This window comes from Emydura macquarii, unplaced genomic scaffold (assembly GCF_026122565.2).
Source record: "Emydura macquarii macquarii isolate MOO-44397 ecotype Brisbane River unplaced genomic scaffold, CSIRO-AGI_Emac_v2 contig_1980, whole genome shotgun sequence".
NCBI classification, from domain to species: Eukaryota; Metazoa; Chordata; order Testudines; family Chelidae; genus Emydura; species Emydura macquarii.
The window spans coordinates 22421-31453 of NW_027132117.1; the positions used below are offsets into that span (position 1 = coordinate 22421).

General features: G+C 54.3%; 2 non-coding genes across 2 annotated transcripts; both read right to left on the minus strand.

Annotated features, from left to right (window-relative positions):
* Positions 1 to 2386: 2386 nt before the first annotated feature.
* Positions 2387 to 2574, minus strand: LOC137159884 (U2 spliceosomal RNA). The gene has a single exon (XR_010921755.1). It is a non-coding gene; the product is annotated as a U2 spliceosomal RNA (small nuclear RNA).
* Positions 2575 to 5158: 2584 nt separating this feature from the next.
* On the minus strand, positions 5159 to 5349 carry LOC137159886 (U2 spliceosomal RNA). The gene has a single exon (XR_010921756.1). It is a non-coding gene; the product is annotated as a U2 spliceosomal RNA (small nuclear RNA).
* Between the last annotated feature and the right edge of the window lie 3684 nt (positions 5350 to 9033).

Consider the following 9033-nt stretch of genomic DNA (forward strand, 5'->3'; position numbering starts at 1 on the left):
TAGCCCCACGCTAGCCCCAGGGACAGTGGCCGTAACAATGGCCTTATTGGGCCCCATGGAGTCTCCAGGTGGGACCTGGTCCGCAATCCATTAAATCTTCGGGAGTGCAGTCCGTGCCTCTGGTACCGGGAAAGTCCCATCGGTGTCTCCCCTGCCAGGTAAGTATGAGTCACTGAGTCCCTGCCACCACCTCTCAGCACATGGTGGGGTGCGCCTCGGCCCCCCCGCAATCCCCGACCGCCATCCCCGGCCGCCGACACCACGGTCCCAGCTGGCTCCCTTCTCACCACCAAGCCTGTGGGGGGGGCCAAATGGGCCTGGATCAGCCGCCTGCTCCCGCTCCCACAATGCTCTGCTTGCACCTAGATCTGCACACGCGCCTGCACACCTGGCTCCTCTGGCCGGACCCCCCTACCATAGCAGAAAGTGGGCAGAGAAACTCTGGAAAGTCGCTTGATGGCGCTATTTGAAGCAGTCAAACAAAATCCATCTGAAAAGTCGCTGCACCAAATTTCCTCCGCTTCTGCATGAGACTCCTTCTGGGGAAGCGGGGACAGGGAGTGAACCCGTTACAGGGAGGGGCGGGGAATAGAGAAAGGCAGCAAGTTAAGAGCAGGGGGAAGAAAGAAAGGGAAAGGCAGTGAATAGACAAAAGAAGCGGAGGAAGAGAGCAAATGGCTGGGCAATCGGGTGCCGTGGCAGCGGCGACCCTGCAAAGCCGCGGTCCGTTCCCTGCACCCCAGCCCTCCTGTTATCCTGCCTGGAAGCTGCTCCGGTTCAGAATATATTGGTTTGTGCCTTTGGTTGGTACTGGCATTGATGACTCAGTGTGTGTGTCAGGTAACACGGATAAAGTGGTCTCAGTGTTTGTGAGCTGGTGAGCGGGGCTCGACTAAATGGCAATTAGAGATTAATCACATGTGGATGGCAAGGGGTAAAATAGTTCCCAGCTTTCCACTCGCTAGAATCTGCAGCCAGGATGACTGAGACTGCTGAGTGCAGGACCGGGAGCTGGCCGAGCCCTTCATGAAACACTGGGTAAGGCCGAGGTGCCTGGGGACCCCACTGGGCACAGGGCTGGGAGCCAGGACTCCTGGGTTCTATCCGGCTCTGGGATGGAAGGGTGGGAGGAACACCTCTGCCCTGATCCCAGCCAAAGTGTGCTGTCAGTTAGTCACCCCAGGTAAAGCCCCAGATTCGGCCATTCCTAATCAAGGGTCCCCCCAGGATGGGATCAGGCCCATGGCTTGGGGGGGCAGCCCCTACTCCCAGGCACCCAGTGCAGGATCTATGTGTGAAGGGCCCATTCCCCTGTATAGCGCCCGCCCTGTGCCCAGGTGTGACAAATATCGCACCTGGGCCACGTCTGTGAGGCCCAGTGTGTTAACGGGAGGGAGGGACTGTGTGTGAGTGTGTTTTGCTCTGGGGGGGTCACCAGTGCTCCCCTGGGAACTAACAACAGTGGGGGGCCCAGCCGAGCCACTGAAACTGTGATGGTTTTATTGGTCAATGCCAATAAAGGCTGATGCCGCCCTGCCCCCTGCCCAGAGACACACACACACCATCCAGTGTTAAAATATTCCCCTGGCTACAGTCAGACCCTCACACCAGCCAGGGCAGAGGCTTGTGCTGGAATTATTAGCAAGCCCCATTGAGCCTGGCCCGGCCCAGCAAGGAGCTCGCTTAACAGATGCTGAAACATGCACCGGCCCGGGGGGCTGTGCTGCCCGCAAGTGGCTCCGCATCCTGTCTGGGGGTTGGGCTTCCTAGGTCAGAGCCTGCCACATCCACAGCCCGGCTTGCCTGCTGCTCTGCGTCCACGTCCCCAGCCAGGCAGAGCAGAGCACCCCCTCCCCGCAGCCCAGCCGCTGTGGAGCTGGAACCGGCCCCCGTCCCCGGGCCAGCGCCGGGTTCTGCCAACAGGAGCTGCTGAGCCAAGGGCTGTAGGTGATGGAGAGGCCTGGGGACCAGCCTGACCAAACGGGCTGCGTGCCCCAATCCCGGAGCCCCTGGAAATTGGCGTCAGCCCGGGTAATGGAGCCGCTGCCCTTGCCCTGCTGGGATCGGCCTCAGGGACAAAGCTGAGGGAGCACAGGAGTGAACGTTGCAGAGGAGAAGGCAGAGGGTGGAGGGGGAATCAAGGGTCCCTCCTTGATCTCTCTGAGGGTGGGGTGGACAGGAAGGGAAAGGGTGAACAATGGAGCATGGCTGGGGGGGACCCTTCGAAAGGTGGAGATAGATCGACCCCTCTATGGGCATCTGTCCCCCAGTTCTGAGACACAATTGCCTCCGTGGTGGGACTCCGGTAGGGTCCCAGGAGGGAAGAGGGGGGGGCAGGCCGTAGACAAGTATTTTCTCTGTTTTTCACCAGATTGTTCTCCCCAAGGGAAGATGCACCATTCCCGAAAGTACTGCAGTACCAGGCTGATGCGTGGAGTGGATGGAGCAAACCCCTATTCCATCTCCGTTTTAAAATCCATTTAATATAGAAATCTCAAATCGAGAACATATTTGATATTAAACTGACAAGAACAGATTTAACAACTTTTATTAAAGATAATGTTTAAAAAAAATGATGAGGTACGGAGCTTAAACAAAAGTGTTTCTTGACATCCAAGCACAATGTACAGATTATCAGCGGGTACAGAGTTTGGTTGGAAGTTGGAGCATACAAGGAAAGCATAATCTGCAGTATCCCGGGTGGAAGGTAATAGGTTTGACAGTTAAAAAATACAAGCAGGCAGGTAACAGGGTATGTTGTTCATACAAAAGTTACGTTGAAGCGTGGTTTGTAGGACGTAGAACGGTAAGGAAAGCGGGTTGTACCCTCATTGAGTGAGAGTTATGGTATAGATAATCCTTCAGGACATTAAATCTATCAGAGAAAGGCTTTTGATTCCCATCTCGTCGCCGATTCACGATGGTGCTCCAGCCCGTTCGTCTTTATACTGTCGGTGTCCAGTGATGTGCTCCATGTAGATGTCCCTGGAGCATCTGATGGTGTCCGACTCCATGAGGTGCCGCATGAGCCAGGAGTAGCACCAACCGATTCCGCAGGCTCGCAGTACACGCTCGTTGCAAAGGTCCCAAGCACCCAGCGCGCCGATGATCAGAGCCTCTGTCACCACCTCGTAGCCCTTCGCTCTCAGGGTGTCGGCCAGGGTGTCCTTATTGTTAGAAATAATCATACAGGTTGTCCCGGGGGTGGATTGGGGAGATGGAACCTTTACTGCCTCCTCGTTCCACCTCCACACCGGGAGTGAGCAACGAGGGGTTACTTTACAATCCTTTTATCCATAACAGTATGTAAATGTATACATTCCCAGCCACTCCCCATAGACCCTTATTTAGTTATATTAATGCCTACAAAATGAATATTGATTATTACATAATGATTACAATTATACCCGCCCGTTTGTTGTTTACAGGGTTATTGCACAGAGCGCAGCCACCTTACCTTGAAACTTACTAATATTCTTTAAAATATGCTGTATGCAAGGGAGGGGAAAAGATAATGCTGTATTCCCAGCAAAAACCTTGGCAAGAGGAAGAATAGTAATTTTTTAGTTTCACTCCATAAGGGAAATCACTAGAAAGGGAGGGAAAGAAGAGAGAGAACAGACTCTAGCTAAACATTCCAACAAATAAGAAAAACAAGGTTCACCTGTGCCATGAATCCATTCTCTGTAGCTTAGGCCCAATTACTTGTCCAGCTTTTAACTCTTCACTCTCCTACACTTATGAACTCGGGCTTCGCAGAAGGCCGGGGTCCTGTTTTCGAAGGGGATCATGACGTCTACCATGACGATCTTTTTCTGCTCCTCGTTGGTGATGATGACATCCGGCCGCAGCCGGCTGTCGCTTCCGGGGACGGCGGAATTCACTGTAGCCTTCCCCAGGTGCGGCGGGATGGCTTTCCCCAGGCGGTTCTGGATGGCGTTGTGGCGCAGCTGCCAGGCTCTGGAAAGGGGCTTGCAGCTGCAGAGGATGGGGAGCAGGGTCTCGTTGCTGTAGCTTCACTTCCTGCAACACTTATCCCGGTTCCCGTGGTGGACGGCTCTGTTCAGCGGGATGCAGTTGAGCTGGGTTCGGTGGATGAACCTCCAGTCGGCGAACCGGGTGAAGCTGCCCCCGGGGAGGAAGTGGTTGCAGGCGTCCCACTTGCTGGTCAGCTCAAAGGCCTTGCCTTGGTCTGGCTTTTGCTTTAGGTTTTCCACATATAGCGTGTGAATGGTGGTTTCAGGGTCCTCTCCAGCATGCCCCTGGCTAGCGAGGTGATGGAGGTGTCAGCAGTCCTGATCTGTGGCAGTAGGACTCCCAGCTCCTGACACTATTCACACCACTTCCAGCAGCAGCCAATGCGCTTCCCCTGGCGACGTGCGGCATTGCGAGCACAGGTCCAGAGCAAAACGATGTTGCCCCCGGCCCATCCAAATTTGCCAGCCAGCGAGCCGCTTAGGTACATGGCCATGTCTTGGCGATGTCTTGCCAATTTGCTTCTTTATGTCATGCACGGCTTTCGTTGCACTGTTCCTTACTGTGATGTCAGGGCATGTCAGCAGGCGGAAGGCGTGGGTGATTACCACAATGTCGCAGAGGTCACCCGTGCGGGGAACATTGGTGCCACCCTGCCTGTGAGAGATGTAGATCAGCTCCTTGCTGGCTCTCGGGGGGAGGAACAGCCATTTCTTTACCAGCTGCCTGATGTTGTTGTCTGCCCTGTTGAGGGGCAGCTTCGCCACGGCGGATCCCTTCAGAACAAACGTCCCCGCACCATTAGCACCACCCTCAGAAATCTGCCCTCTCTGTGACTCCCCTACACAGCGCACCTCTCCCTTCTGGCTTCAAACTCTAGGAGTCTGACTCAAAGGGCCACAACCTCGTTCTTCTTCTGCTCCTACAAACTCTGCCTAGTCTGGGCAACACATTTGCAGAGACTGTTCCCTAAAGTAAGCCAAGATGCAGGGAAAGGCAGGGAACCGCAGCTCTCTCCTGTTGAGAAACCAGAGACTAAAGCCCCACAGAAACCACTACTTACTAACCTACAAAAACCAAGAAAGAAGAGTTCAACTAACACTTGACTACAACATCAAAAGACCACAAGCACATTTGCACCACAAATATTTCCTTTGCTTTTCACCAGATTGTTCTCCCCACAGCAAGGTGCACCATGTCTGGAAATACTGCAGTACCAGGTTGATGTATAGAGTGGATGGAGCAAGCCACTATTCCATCTCCCTGTTCTAAAAACCCATTTTATATAGAGTTCTCAGATACAGAACATAGCAGATTTTGAACTGATCAGAACAGATTCAAAAGTTTTTATTAAATGTAAACTTAAAAAAAAAAATTAAATATAGAGTTTAAGCAAAGAAGTTCCTGGATATCTAGGCATGATGTACAGATTATCAGTGGGTACAGAGTTTGGCTGGAAGTTAGAGAGCATAAAGAAAGCATAATCTATTGAAAAACTACCTTCATGACAATAGTATCTGCCCTATCAATTAAGTATGAATTGCTAGGCCCGCCACTGCCATTGGTCCTCGTTTGCCCCACACTCTCAGCACACAGTGGAGCCCACCTCGGCCCTCCCACAATCCCTGTCCACCGGCCCTGACCGCTGAGAGCTGCCCCACTATGGGCCTCAGCTACACCCTTCTCACCAATGAGCCCGGATGGCCAGTTGGGCCCCACTTGGCAGCCCACTCCTGCTCCCACAATCCTCCACTCGCACCCAGATCTGCATACACACCCGCACACTCCCCTCCTCCGGCTTGGCCCGCCCCTCGCCAGTCCCAGCTCTTCTTCCCAACTCCTCCTAGCACTGGGGTTCCCAAACTTTTTGTCTTCACGACCCCATTTTAATGAAGTATTTCCTGCCGGGAGCCCAGATAACATGGAGGATGTCAATACCAGGGATTGCTGCGACCCCATCCCATTTGGGGTCACGACCCACACTTGGGGAACTGAAATCGGCAGAGAAACCCTGAACAGTCGCTTCACTCGATGGCGCTGTTTTAAGCATTCAATCAAAATCCATCAGAAATGTCACTACACCAGATTTCCTTGGCTTCTGTGTGAGCTTCCTTCCGAGGGAAGTCAGGGAAAGGGAGCGAGCCCTTTACAGAAAGGAACGGGGGAATATAAAAAGGAGGAAAGTTAAGACTCGGGAGAAGAAAAAAACCCACAAAAGACAATAAACAGACAAAAGAAGGAAAGGAAGAGAGCAAAAGGCTGGGCAATTTGGTGCCGTGGCCCGCATGCGATTCCCTGCCCCGGTTCCCCAGCCCTTGTTCATCATGCCTGAAATCCTCTCGTGTTCAGAAAACCTTGGTTTGCACTGTTAGTTGGTACCGGAGTTAATTACTTGGTGTGTTAGCGTGGGGTCATAGGGCTAAAGTCGGCTCAGTGTTTCTTGTGTGCATGAGCCGCTGAGCTGTGCTCAAAGAAACAGCAATTAGAGATTAATTCACACAAGGTAGGAAATAGTTGCCACTTTTCCAAGCACTATAATCTGCAGCCAGGATGACTCCTACGACTGCCGGGTGCAGCACCGGGGGCTGGTCGAGCCCTTCATGAAGCCCAGGGTAAGAGCAGGGTGCTAGGGGACCCCCCTGGGCACAGGGATGGGAGCCAGGATGCCTGGGTTCTATCCTAGTGCTGGGAGGGAAGGGTGCAATCAGCCCTGACCTTACTCCATGCCTTGTCCCTGTCTCCCTCTGGCCAGGTGCCCTCACAGAGACCCTGGTGTGCGCCGTGGGCCTGCCAATGTTTAGCTCCCGACTGGCTGTTTTTCTGAGATCTGCTCTAGGGCTAATCGTGGGGCAGGGCACTGCCCTGTGCTGCACAGGGGGTCAAACTAGACAGTCCCGATGGTCCCTGCTGGCCTTGGAATCCAGGAGTTCGAAAGGGGGCTGCAGACCCTCCTGTGTCTAGGGCAGGAGCCGGCCTTTCACTGACAGGGTGAGCAACTTCATTCCTGTTACTGTCCACTGCGTGGGGGCTCTTGCACCAGCTAGTGAAACCACCCTCTGCCCAGGGGTCTGTGCCCCTCGCCTGGAAGGTGGCTCTCGAGGGGCTGAGTGGAGCAGGCAGAGACAGCACCAAAAGGGTTAAATTAACCTAAACCCGCCCCCCCAGGCGTTTCTCCCTGCTGCCCTTCACATCCTGCCCTGTCTGCACCTGACCCTGTGCCAGCTGCTGCTGCTGGGACGCTGCGTCCCCTCCCCTCCCCCCCACACTCTGGGAAGTGGGCAGCTGAGCCTAGCTCTGCCTGGTGACTGATGCTGCTGTCAGCCCTGATGCTGCCCGGCCCCTTGGCTGGGGGCGCCCAATCCCTGGGGCAATGCTCAGAGCTGGGCAGAGATGTTCTCGGTCTGGGCGAGTCTCCTGTTCCCCCTTGGGAGCAGCCCTGGGGTCTGGCTGGGTCCCTGGGGCTCTGCTAGTGACACTGGCGGTGCTGAGAACCCACCTGGCTCATTGCCCAGAGCCCCCAGCTGTGCAAAGCGCCGCTGAGCAGAGACCTCGGTTCTGGGAATCTCCTTCCAAGGAAGGTGTAAAAATTGGAGCTGGAATCTGTTTTCTGAGTCCCTCTCCTCTCACCCCTTTCCCAGCTCTCTCTCTCCCTCCCCGCCCCCGCAGCCCAGTTCAGCCCATGGTGAAAGTTTCCCCCATGAAATCAGGGTCCTGGCCCCACCCCCACCCGCTGGTTTGATCCAGGATGGGGTTTTACCCCTCAGGGATCGAGATCAAGTGACTCAAGAACAGGCAGGAGCAGCCGGCCAGGCTGGTGCCCACAGAGCTGCTCCAGAACACGGACTGGACCTTCCAGATCCTGGGGATGCGGGAGATGACCCCTGCCCCCGGGGATGTCTACGCCTGCCAGGTGGAGCACATCAGCCTGCGGGGCCCCCTCTTACTGGGGTAAGAGGCTCTGAATCTGGGACAATCCCTGAGCCTGCAGGGGCACCCCTAGCTCTGTGAAGCCCCTCAGGGACCCATCTCAAAGCCCCATCCCCACCCCTCAGGGCAGAGAGCCGGGACATTACAAAGGGATGCAGAGGCTGGGCTGAGCCAGAACCACCCGTGCTCTTGTTTTCACAGTGGCGCAGGCTGGCTCTGCCAGGGGCAAGATGCTGGCTGGGGTCAGGGGCTACGTGCTGGGGTTGGTCTTCATGGTCCTGGAATTGCTCATCTATCTAAACATTAAGAAAGGTGAAAGGCTCAGGGATGCGGCGGCACCGGGAAATGGGCCCCAGTGGGGCCATGATGACACGCCACTGGAGGATTTCACTGGGATTTTGATTCCCCACAATTTACTTCCACTTCAGCCACGAATCAAGTTTTCCAGTGACTGAGGAGCTTCCTGGCCACGTCCAGGAAGTGCCGGGCTAATCCCAGCCCCTGGCTTCTATTAAATCTGAGCCAGACCTTTCCAGTTCTAACAAGCTACAGTTGTGGCCCTCACGGCCTCCCCTCCAATTCTCCTGCAACAACATCAGGTTGTTGCAGACACAGCTGGAAGTGTCTGTAAACCAGCCGGTTCCTCTCTAGATATGAAACAAACACACTTCCCCTTTGAAAAATCTGGAGACCAAACTCACTTGAGAAACACACCAGAAATCAAAGAACTCCTGACCCTGAACTTTGAGACTCACTTATTCTACTTGCTTAACTGTTTCTCCTTTTGAATAAACTTGTGGAAAAAACATGTAATAACTTGCAGGTCGAAACGCTGAGTGCATGGTGTTTCTGTTCCTCTTACACATATGCACACACAGGCACACGCATGCTCTGATTATTTTCCCATAAGCAATAACATCTCAGTCACCCACTGACCACCCTTACAACAATATTTCTCAAACCTCAGGGTATCCCCCTACATCAAATTAAGAGAACCTGCAGGGTCTGGAGCTGCATTTTGACTCCACGTGGTTCCCTGCTAACCTCACTGCCAGGTGAGTCTCCTCTCCCCCTGCAGAGCTCCTGAATTAGATCCATCCTGCAGAATGCAGATCCTGGGAGACTGAGAGC